Here is a 9,656-nt window from a genome sequence, read left to right on the forward strand (position 1 = left end):
GGCTCATGACTTGAAGATTGCTTTAGATTAGATGTAGTATTGTTTTCCTAGTAGTATATCCATGCTGCTAATGACTAAGTCATGAATTTTAACTAGAGTGCTCATGATTTAATATATGTACATAAATTAGCAATAATATTGTATCTATGTACACCATATAATATTTTGATACGGTATTAAACTGATAATGTTTTGTTAGTTGTATTTCTAGCCGCACCTTTACTTGTAACTTTTTTAAAAGGAAAAACAAGAAACGTTGAAGCTTGAAACATTGAGTAAAATTTTGATACACTTTAAAGCCTCTAAATATATATGTAATTATCTCTTTTTGGTTTCTCCTAATGCATACTATATTAAATAGTATTCAATTCCTATATATCTCATGATTTTCATTCTTATGAAATATTTTAAGTTGTATAATCGAAGATTTACTCTCTCTATATGTAATCTAGCAAGTTGTAGAATCTGACACTCTGATTCTAGCATATTTTCAGCTCAAAATTGTCAAGTTCTAGAAATTCATTAATCCACTCATCGCACTCATTCAAGTAATAATCGTTTGAACTTAGTAAAGCTACAAAAGGAAATCTGAAGGTTGAAGTATATCTGCTCCTTGAAATAATTCATTAAAATCCACAGAGAAGTTAGTTGGATTCAACACATTGAAATGATGTTCTTGCTTATAGGTATCCATTGGTTCTCTTGTGAGGGTTTCTTTTTCATGCATATGTAATTCATGTCAAGCCTTTGTCAACATGATCATTGGTCAAACGGGTGATATATAGGTTATAATCGTCCGCCGGCAGTGGGAGTTCTTTTATTCTCTACAAGGATCGTAGAGTCTCGAATATCATTTTGAGGGGAAATATTATAAATTTAAAAGTACTTGAATCTTAATTAAAGTTCTTTCGATTACTTTATAAATCTTTCTTTTTTTTTTGTATATATTTCTGTGTATTGAAAATTACTAGCAAAATAACTATTTATAATGGTAGGAAACCAGCTTCATTTGTTAACACTTAATGGAGATCTGAATCTGAATGTTTCAAACATTAGGCCATTAAGTGCATTTATTTTTTTTTACTAAAAAATCTTTTAATGAGTCTAAAAAGGCCTCAGTGAATCAAATTTGTGAAAGAGTCTAATTCTCATTCAAGATTCTTTTAAAGATACATTTGTTTTGAGAAAAAAATTGTGCTCCATATTTTTTTCCAAGAAAAATAATTCAAAGTCTCGTTCAGTTATCTAAATTATTTCTCTTAAACTTTTAAGTTTTGTTCTTGCAAGTTGTTTACCAAGAATTGATAAAATTTATTTGATTAAAGTGCAAAATAACTTCATAAATACGTGATGACATCGGATTATGATTCCTTTATAAATTTGTCTAAAATCTTTTGAATGTATCATATTCATTATTTATTTCAGAAAAGAAAGCATGGCAAAAAACATTATAGAACATAGAAATGTTTCACCTATTAATTTAAGATTAATTGCTGTTGAATATTTCTTTCAAAAAGATGTTCACTAAATTTTTTCTAACAATTATTTTTATCAATATATATATATATATATATTATTATATAATTTGTGTAATTCCATTTTTTAAAAAAGAACTTAAAATATTTATTTATAAATCAAATATACGTTTATCAAAGAATCACATTTTTTCTAATATTTTGTTGATGTAATATTTAACTACTATTTTATTTATATTATAATACTTAATGTGCTTACATATTAATGAATTATTTATATATATATTCAAGTGTTTGAAAACAAGCGATTTTAATTCTTCAATGTTCAGATCTACAAACAAGATCTTAATCATTTGTATGTCCATTCAGATTCATACGTCTTAATCTTAATGGGAAAAAAATGAGGTCTCAAACTAGGACTAGAAAGCCTATTCATATATGAACTAAGACGAACAAATCCTACAAGACGATTTCCATCTTTCATATTGTTCCTATATAAAACTTCAATAGAAGAAATCACACTAACTTCTATTAAAAGGGATAACATTTATTTTTATTTTCAATCACAAAAAAAGAAAAAGAAAATAAAAAAGGCATGATGCGAGCATAATGAAAATTGATTCAAGAAAGTGATCCATGTCTTATGAGTAAAGCATACACACAAAATGAAAAAAATATATCCATTTAATCATTTCATATGCAAAAGAACAAAGTTAAATATTTTTTCAGTTCTACAGAGGTCAATCACAACAGATCAATAAAAACGTCGAACACCTAAGAATGTTTGACTTGAGCTTTCAAAAATAGAACATAATACTCTGATTTACTATCTTAATTTTTGCTCGAAATTGTCAAGTTCTAGGAATTCATTAATCCACTCATCACACTCTATCAAGGAAGAATGGTTTGAACTTGGTAAAGTTACCAAAGGAACCTCTAATGGTTGAGGTCTGTATGCTCCTTGAAATAATTCATTCACATCTGCAGAGGACTTGCTTGAATTGAACACTTTGGAAGGATGTTCCTCGTTAAAGATCGTTGAAGTAACTGGCTGTGCATCCGGAACTTTTCATTTTTGGGATCGATATTTCTACATAAGATGAAAAATATTAGGAAAAATTTACAAAACTTTGAATCACAAATATTTTTTTATACATGGATACCTTTAGACGGTAGGTGAGACACTCATTAGTCAAATCCTACACACACATCCTCTGTAGCACATTTTTAGGACCAGCTAAATCAACATGGTAAGACAACTAATAAGAATTTAATAGTAAAATTGTGAACATTAAGAAAATATCTACTTAAGATCTTTCTTAAACACCATTCTTATTTTTTCTATTTCTCTATGCCGGGATAAAAACGAAATTTTTGAACACTTACCTTTGTCTGCTAACTCGCGAACAACTTCATCTAATTTCTTCTCAAGCTCTGCTGTCCATTTCATGTTTCGTCTTTTCTTTTCTGGTCTTTCTGTACTTATTTTCGAAAGAAAAGAATGTTTCTCCTCTTTTTCTGAAGAAACACTATGTTTAACTTGTGTGTCCTCATTCGTACTTCTCATTCTCTTAGACCTTTTCGCCGCATCTTTTTCCATTAAAGAATCTACCTCTTGATCTTGATAAGTCACCGAGCAATTCTCTTTGCTTTTTCCCTTTAAGTCCTGCATCTTTGTAGGACAAGATATGTTGACCATTAAATTAACTTGTTTAGCGTTGTAGTGTTGTGATTCCTCATTTTCCTTTTTATCGTGCCACCTCACATGCTTCCATATATCTTTGAGTTTCAATGATGAGATGAGTGACTTCTCATAAATGAAGCATATCCCTAGTGTTGATGCTTTTTTTATCATTTCAATCGTCACCTCTGAGACATCACTAAATCAAAAATATAAAATCAAGAACAAAATAATAATTTAATGAGGTATCTAGAATTGTAGGAGAAGTTAGATGTTCAAATTTATATACATCACTTTGGGAGGAACTTATATGGATATAGAATCTGACAAAGAAAAATATAGAATCTACAAGTAACACTAATGAGTTAAAACAAGTCAATTTTTTTTATATTATTATTATAGTAGATAAAGTCCAATAATGATGTGTTATATTAACACATTTAAATATACTTTTGAATTAATGAATAGCACACACTAAATCAAGTAAAATAATTAAGATTTTGAGGAAATGCTCTTACAAATAATTGGTTTGTCTTTTTGATGAGTTGAGTGGACTTGATGAATTGAAGGTAGTCCATTTCAAACATGTTGGCATCCACCATGATCAAGTCGAATTGGTCGATATGTTCCCGGAGAATGGATAGAGCTACAGTGGCTTGTTCGATCGCAGTTACTATAAACAAAAATCAAGATCAGAAAATATAAAAAATTATGTATGTTGTGCGATATTTTCATAATAAAAATTTTAACAAGCCTATTAAGCACTATTATAATTTATTCATCTATATCTGCACTAAGTAATACATGACTGAACACATGTTAAAATTTACTAAAAGTTTTTGTCATGTTCATCTCTGTTTTTTCCCCAATAATAAAATAATTTTCTTCAACGAATTTCAACACTCAAATCTATCCAAAAAAATAAATTAAATTAGATTGATAAATTTCATGTATCTTATAAAACAAACTTCAATAAGAAATTTTACATTAATTCACTTCTTTAACTACAGACTATAAGTAGAGATTTACCTCTAACAAAAATTAGGGGGAAAGGCTCTAACACATGTGAGAGAAAACTAAAAGAGATGTAAAATATACCTTTAAAGGAATGTTCTTCAAGAATTGCTGCTATAGTTGATAAAGAAGTAGAATTAGGATCAATTAAGAGAATTCTAAGGCCAACATAGGCCGAAGGAACATCTACGATACAAATTATCTCACAATCCATCTCTTAGCCTGTGATGATTTTGAGAGAGAAAACAAGAAAATATTTTTGTTCTCTTTCTTTGGTTGAAGTTTGAAACATTGAGTAAAATCTTAATTCATTTTCAAACCTGTATTATGTAGTTATCTCCCTCTATGGTTTCTTGTAATACTTAGAGTAAAATAGTATTCAATTTTTTATATATCTCATGGTTTTCGTTCTTCTGAAATATTTTAATTATATAATTGAAGACTTACTCGCTCTATATGGACCTCACAATTTATCTATGTTCCTTGTATCCTTCAAACTATATATTGTCGCATTCACATATGATCCTCTAAAAAAATGATTGCCTTAGATTTTTCTTATTTTATTCTTTATTTGTTTCCTCCATTTTAGGGTCCAACGTGATTGACATCCGACTTCGATTTGGTGTTGCCCCAAGTTCATATTTCTGAAATGCTGATTTGGTGTTGCCCCAAGTTCATATTTCTGAAATGCTTGTTCATCATATTTTGCATGAAAACAATCAGTGCAGTTACCACATCAACTTCCAACATCCCCACAGTCTTTTGTACCATAAGTCTCGCACCTTCTTCATTCCATTTTGGGTTTCCTAGTAAAATTTTATTCAACATTGCGAAAAAAATATTGGGTTTTAAAAATGTGTGAATGGAAAATGAAGAATTGCGACTTTTATAAAGAGTTGTGGCTTTTATAAAATGTTGCGAATTTTATGAAAAGTTGTGACTTTTATGAAAAGTTGCGACTTTTATGAAAAGATGTGACTTTTATGGAAAGTTGTGACTTTTATGAAAGATGAAGACATTTCTGAAAGATTATGACTTTTCAAAAGGTTTGTGACCTCTCTGGTAAGGCACAATAAGAACCTTTTCGAACTACACTTTGTTTTCTATAAATAACCTTTTCGCACTACCCTATGTTTTCTATAAATTGAGGGATTTCCTCTCATTTTAATATAGAATTCATGGACTTCTTCTTCAACCACTAAATCTAGTATTCTAAGTGTCTTTATCGCCGTTGAGTGGTTCGCTGACACCAGAGTTTTTGGTATCTATACTCTGGTGATTGAGATCATTTTATCTTGGGAGGTCATATTCCAAATCAAATTTCGGATACTAGAGGGGAATAATTTCCTTATGGGGACACTGTGAATTTAGTGGACTTGATCTTTTTCCTATTAAAAATTTTCCAGATTCTGGTATGTGTTTTACAAATTTTAGATTTGTGAATTAATTTCAGTTCATCTATTCTTTTGTTCTTCACTGGTTCATTAAACTTGGTAACTTCATGTTTCTGCAAAGTTTGTTGGAATTAGTAAGATTCTTTAGACACATATTAACAACAATTCTTCTTTAAAAAAAATATTTCGTATATTTTTTTTAAATCTGTTTCTGATTCTAGTTTCACTACTAGTTTTAATTTTCTAGTTGTGAAAATTTTCTTAAACTTTGTTGTCTTACAAAGATGTTCAAAGTTATGTTTAAAAGTATGTTTGGAATACAAGATGAACAATAATCTTAAGGAAATTAATATACTGTTACTATTTTTTGTATTCTTCTAATGGAGAGAATTTGATCATGAAAGTAGAAGATAAATGCATTACTTCTCCATAATTCGTTGCTTTGTTTTGCAAGGTCGAAGTGAGAATGTAACAAAATTTTTTTATGGTATTCTGTTTAAAGATTACCAGGTAACCTTCTTATTAAATTATCTAAGGAGGAAAATAGTTTCTAAGAGTTATCATCTTTGATTTTTTTTATTATGTGTATCTTTGGAAAAAGATGTGCAAACCATATGTTGTGGAATGAATACTTCGCAAATATTGTTACTTTTAAAATTCTTTAGTTTGCAAAAATGAGAGATGCATAATTTTTTTTGATAAAATAGTATGTCAAAATGTTATAGTTGGAAGACTATTTGATAAGAAAAACATTTCTATGTGATAAAAAATATGTGTTATTCTGTTTGAAAAAAAAAACTTTTTGTGGTTTTATACTCTGGATAAATTGGACTATGCATTTGGTTTGAAGAATATCAAAACTTCACAAAATAAGTCAGTGTTGTACTTTTGATTTTTTTATAAACTTCAACGTAATATAGAAACAAATTGTTCAATTTTTTTGTCCTTATTGTTAGTATTTAAAATACTAAGTGGTATGTCTATTTATGATAGAGAAAAAATACCAGTGACTTAGAATTTGTGATATTGTGTCTCTATGGAATGAACTTTGACATTATGTAAACATTGTCAAAGAGAATTGCAGCACTATAATTCTATCGTAGAATAATGTTTCCAACATTAAAATATGTGAAAAAAGTATTTTCAAATACTTAAAAAATATTTTTGAGATCACATTTGAAATGTGGGGGTTATGTGCTTATGATTAGACTTGGTGTCTAGTTTAACTGTGGAGCAAAAGATATGAAATTTAACGATACTTTTGTATTATGTTATACCACAAAATTCTTGGAGTATATTTGGTACTGTGATTGTTGAGTTTCTCTATTACTAGTATATAGTGTGACTAGTATGAAACATCCAAATTATATATATACTTGTTCAAAATAATTGTGTTCTTTTATGAAAAGAATATCACATAAAATCTTGTGATTTTTCATGAAAAGATATGTCTATTATAATAAAAGTATTTGCATAGACATGAATATTGGTGAATAGTCATTTGTTATGTTTTTGTAAAAATAACATTTGGACTATAGTGTCTTTATTGAACCCGATGAAACTTTGTTCATGGGTAGTTCTATAACAATCATATTGAAAGTTATGGAAATGTCCTTCTGAAAAGGACATTTGACAATCTAAACAATGTTTATATCACACAAAATTGTAAGAAATAGGAACAAAATATTAGTGATGAAAAAGCTACCTCGCGAATAGTTTTTCAAACTCAATGTTTTTATTTGTTCTTACTTGCTTGAGTCAATGTTTGTGACATGAACACTTGGGGCATGTCAATTACAAAACCTTTTAAGGAAAACTAATCAACTTAGAAGTTTTGCCTAACTTTGAGTGCAATAAATAAAAATGTCAATTTTTTGTGGAATCTAAGAATGTTGAGCATTCTTATAAATTTGTTGAAAGAAATTCTAATCTCTTAGAATTGATTTACACTGACATTTGTGATATGAAGTTAACACCATCTCATGGTGGGAAAAAATATTTGTTACTTTTATTGAGAATTGCATTAGAAATGACTATGTCTATTTGCTGAATGGTAATGATGAAACAATAGAAATGTCTAGACAATGTAATATCGAAGTTGAAAATCAGTGTGAAAAAATATAAGAAATGATAAGAATGGAGAGTATAAATCTCATTGCGCAGAAATATGTTTGGAAAGTAAAATATCCATCAAACTACTGTCATGTTCACCTCAATCTAATGAAAAACCGAATGTTGAAAGAAATGATGGATGCATTATTTATAAGTTCGGGTTTACACAAAACTTGTGTGGAGGAACTATCCTTACTGCAAAAGGGAACAACAAAAAGTTTTGTCTTTTTAAAAAGAACGCGATTTTGTTTGATCAGAATACAATCTTTTCCATGTGAGAAATGGAAAGGAAGGAAATCCAACTTGAAATATTTCAAAGTGTGGGGGTATCTAGTCAAAGTCCAAGTTCCTATTCCTAAAAGAATTAAAATAGGACCTATGACTGTGGTCTGTAAAATTAGACTTGAGTAGTCTAGAGAAGGGTCTAAAATGCCTAGGAAATGAAAAGGATATTGTACTTAATAAAGAGATTCAGAGGCTTAGTAAATGTTAAAGTACATTTACTTCCTTCGAATATGATTTTGTAACATTTCCTGTGTCTTCTCTAGACTCATTCTTTGGAAGATGGTGTCAATAAAAAATATTGAAACACAAAACTTGTGTGGAGGAACTATCCTTACTGCAAAAGGGAACAACAAAAAGTTGTCTTTTTAAAAAGAACGCGATTTTATTTGATCAGAATACAATCTTTTCCATATGAGAAATAGAAAGGAATGAAATCCAACTTGAAATATTTCAAAGTGTGGGGGTATCTAGTCAAAGTCCAAGTTCCTATTCCTAAAAGAATTAAAATAGGACCTATGATGTGGACTGTAAAATTAGACTTGAGTAGTCTAGAGAAGGGTCTAAAATGCCTAGGAAATGAAAAGGATAATGTACTTAATAAAGAGATTCAGAGGCTTAGTAAATGTTAAAGGACATTTACTTCCTTCGAATATGATTTTGTAACATTTCCTGTGTCTTCTCTAGACTCATTCTTTGGAAAGATGGTGTCAATAAACAAAATTGAAAGTTAATTAATCTTCTTCAAGAAAATAAATCTTTGGGTTCAAAGTGAATCTTTAGAAATCCAAGGTTTTGATCTTGTCGATATATATACTCGTTAGTAATTAGAATTACATCCATTCGGATGCAAAAATTATTAGTGTGGTATATGACCTCCAAATTCATCAAATGAATGTGAAAAAAACTTTTTAAAATGTAGAATTGGAGGAAGAAATTTACAATGAACAACCCGAGGGTTTTGTGGTTCCTGGTAAATAAAAGAAAGTGTGAACTTGTTAAGTCACATTATGGAAGCACCCAAACAATGACATAATTTAATCAAATTATGTCGTCAAATGGATTGAAGAATGATGAAAGTGATAAATGTGTTCACATTAAAATCATAAGGTCATTGCTTGTTCGTATTTTGGTGATATGTTGATCATCAATAGAGACACTGATGACATAAATGCTACTAAACGAATGCTATAAAGCAAGTGGAATGAAAGTTATTGGAGTTACTAATGCGATATTAGATATAAGAATTCGTAGAACTCCATAATGTTTAGCATTTTCACGCTCTCATTGCATTGAAAGGGTACTTAACTAGGTTAAATATTTGGATGTCAATATTGTCAAGTCTCCAATAAATGTGAGCTTTGCATTTCAAAAGAGTGAAAACAGAAGTGACTCACAATTGGATTGTGCTAAAGTTTTGGGAAGCATGATGTATATCATATAGTGTGTGCGATCAGATATAGCATTTGCTATTTTAAACTGAGTCGATTCACAAGTGATCCCAAATAAATTCATTAGATGACAATAAATAGAGTTTTGGAGTATTTAAAATAATACTTAAAACTATGTCTTGCATTATAACAATAAAGCAATATTGAAAGATATAGTGATTCAAATTGAATCATCGGACGAATGAAGTAAAATTCACGAGTGGACATGTATTTACTATTGCTAGAGGAGCAATCTCTTAGAAATATT

This window comes from Solanum lycopersicum, chromosome 11, assembly GCF_036512215.1.
Source record: "Solanum lycopersicum chromosome 11, SLM_r2.1".
Taxonomy (NCBI): domain Eukaryota; kingdom Viridiplantae; phylum Streptophyta; class Magnoliopsida; order Solanales; family Solanaceae; genus Solanum; species Solanum lycopersicum.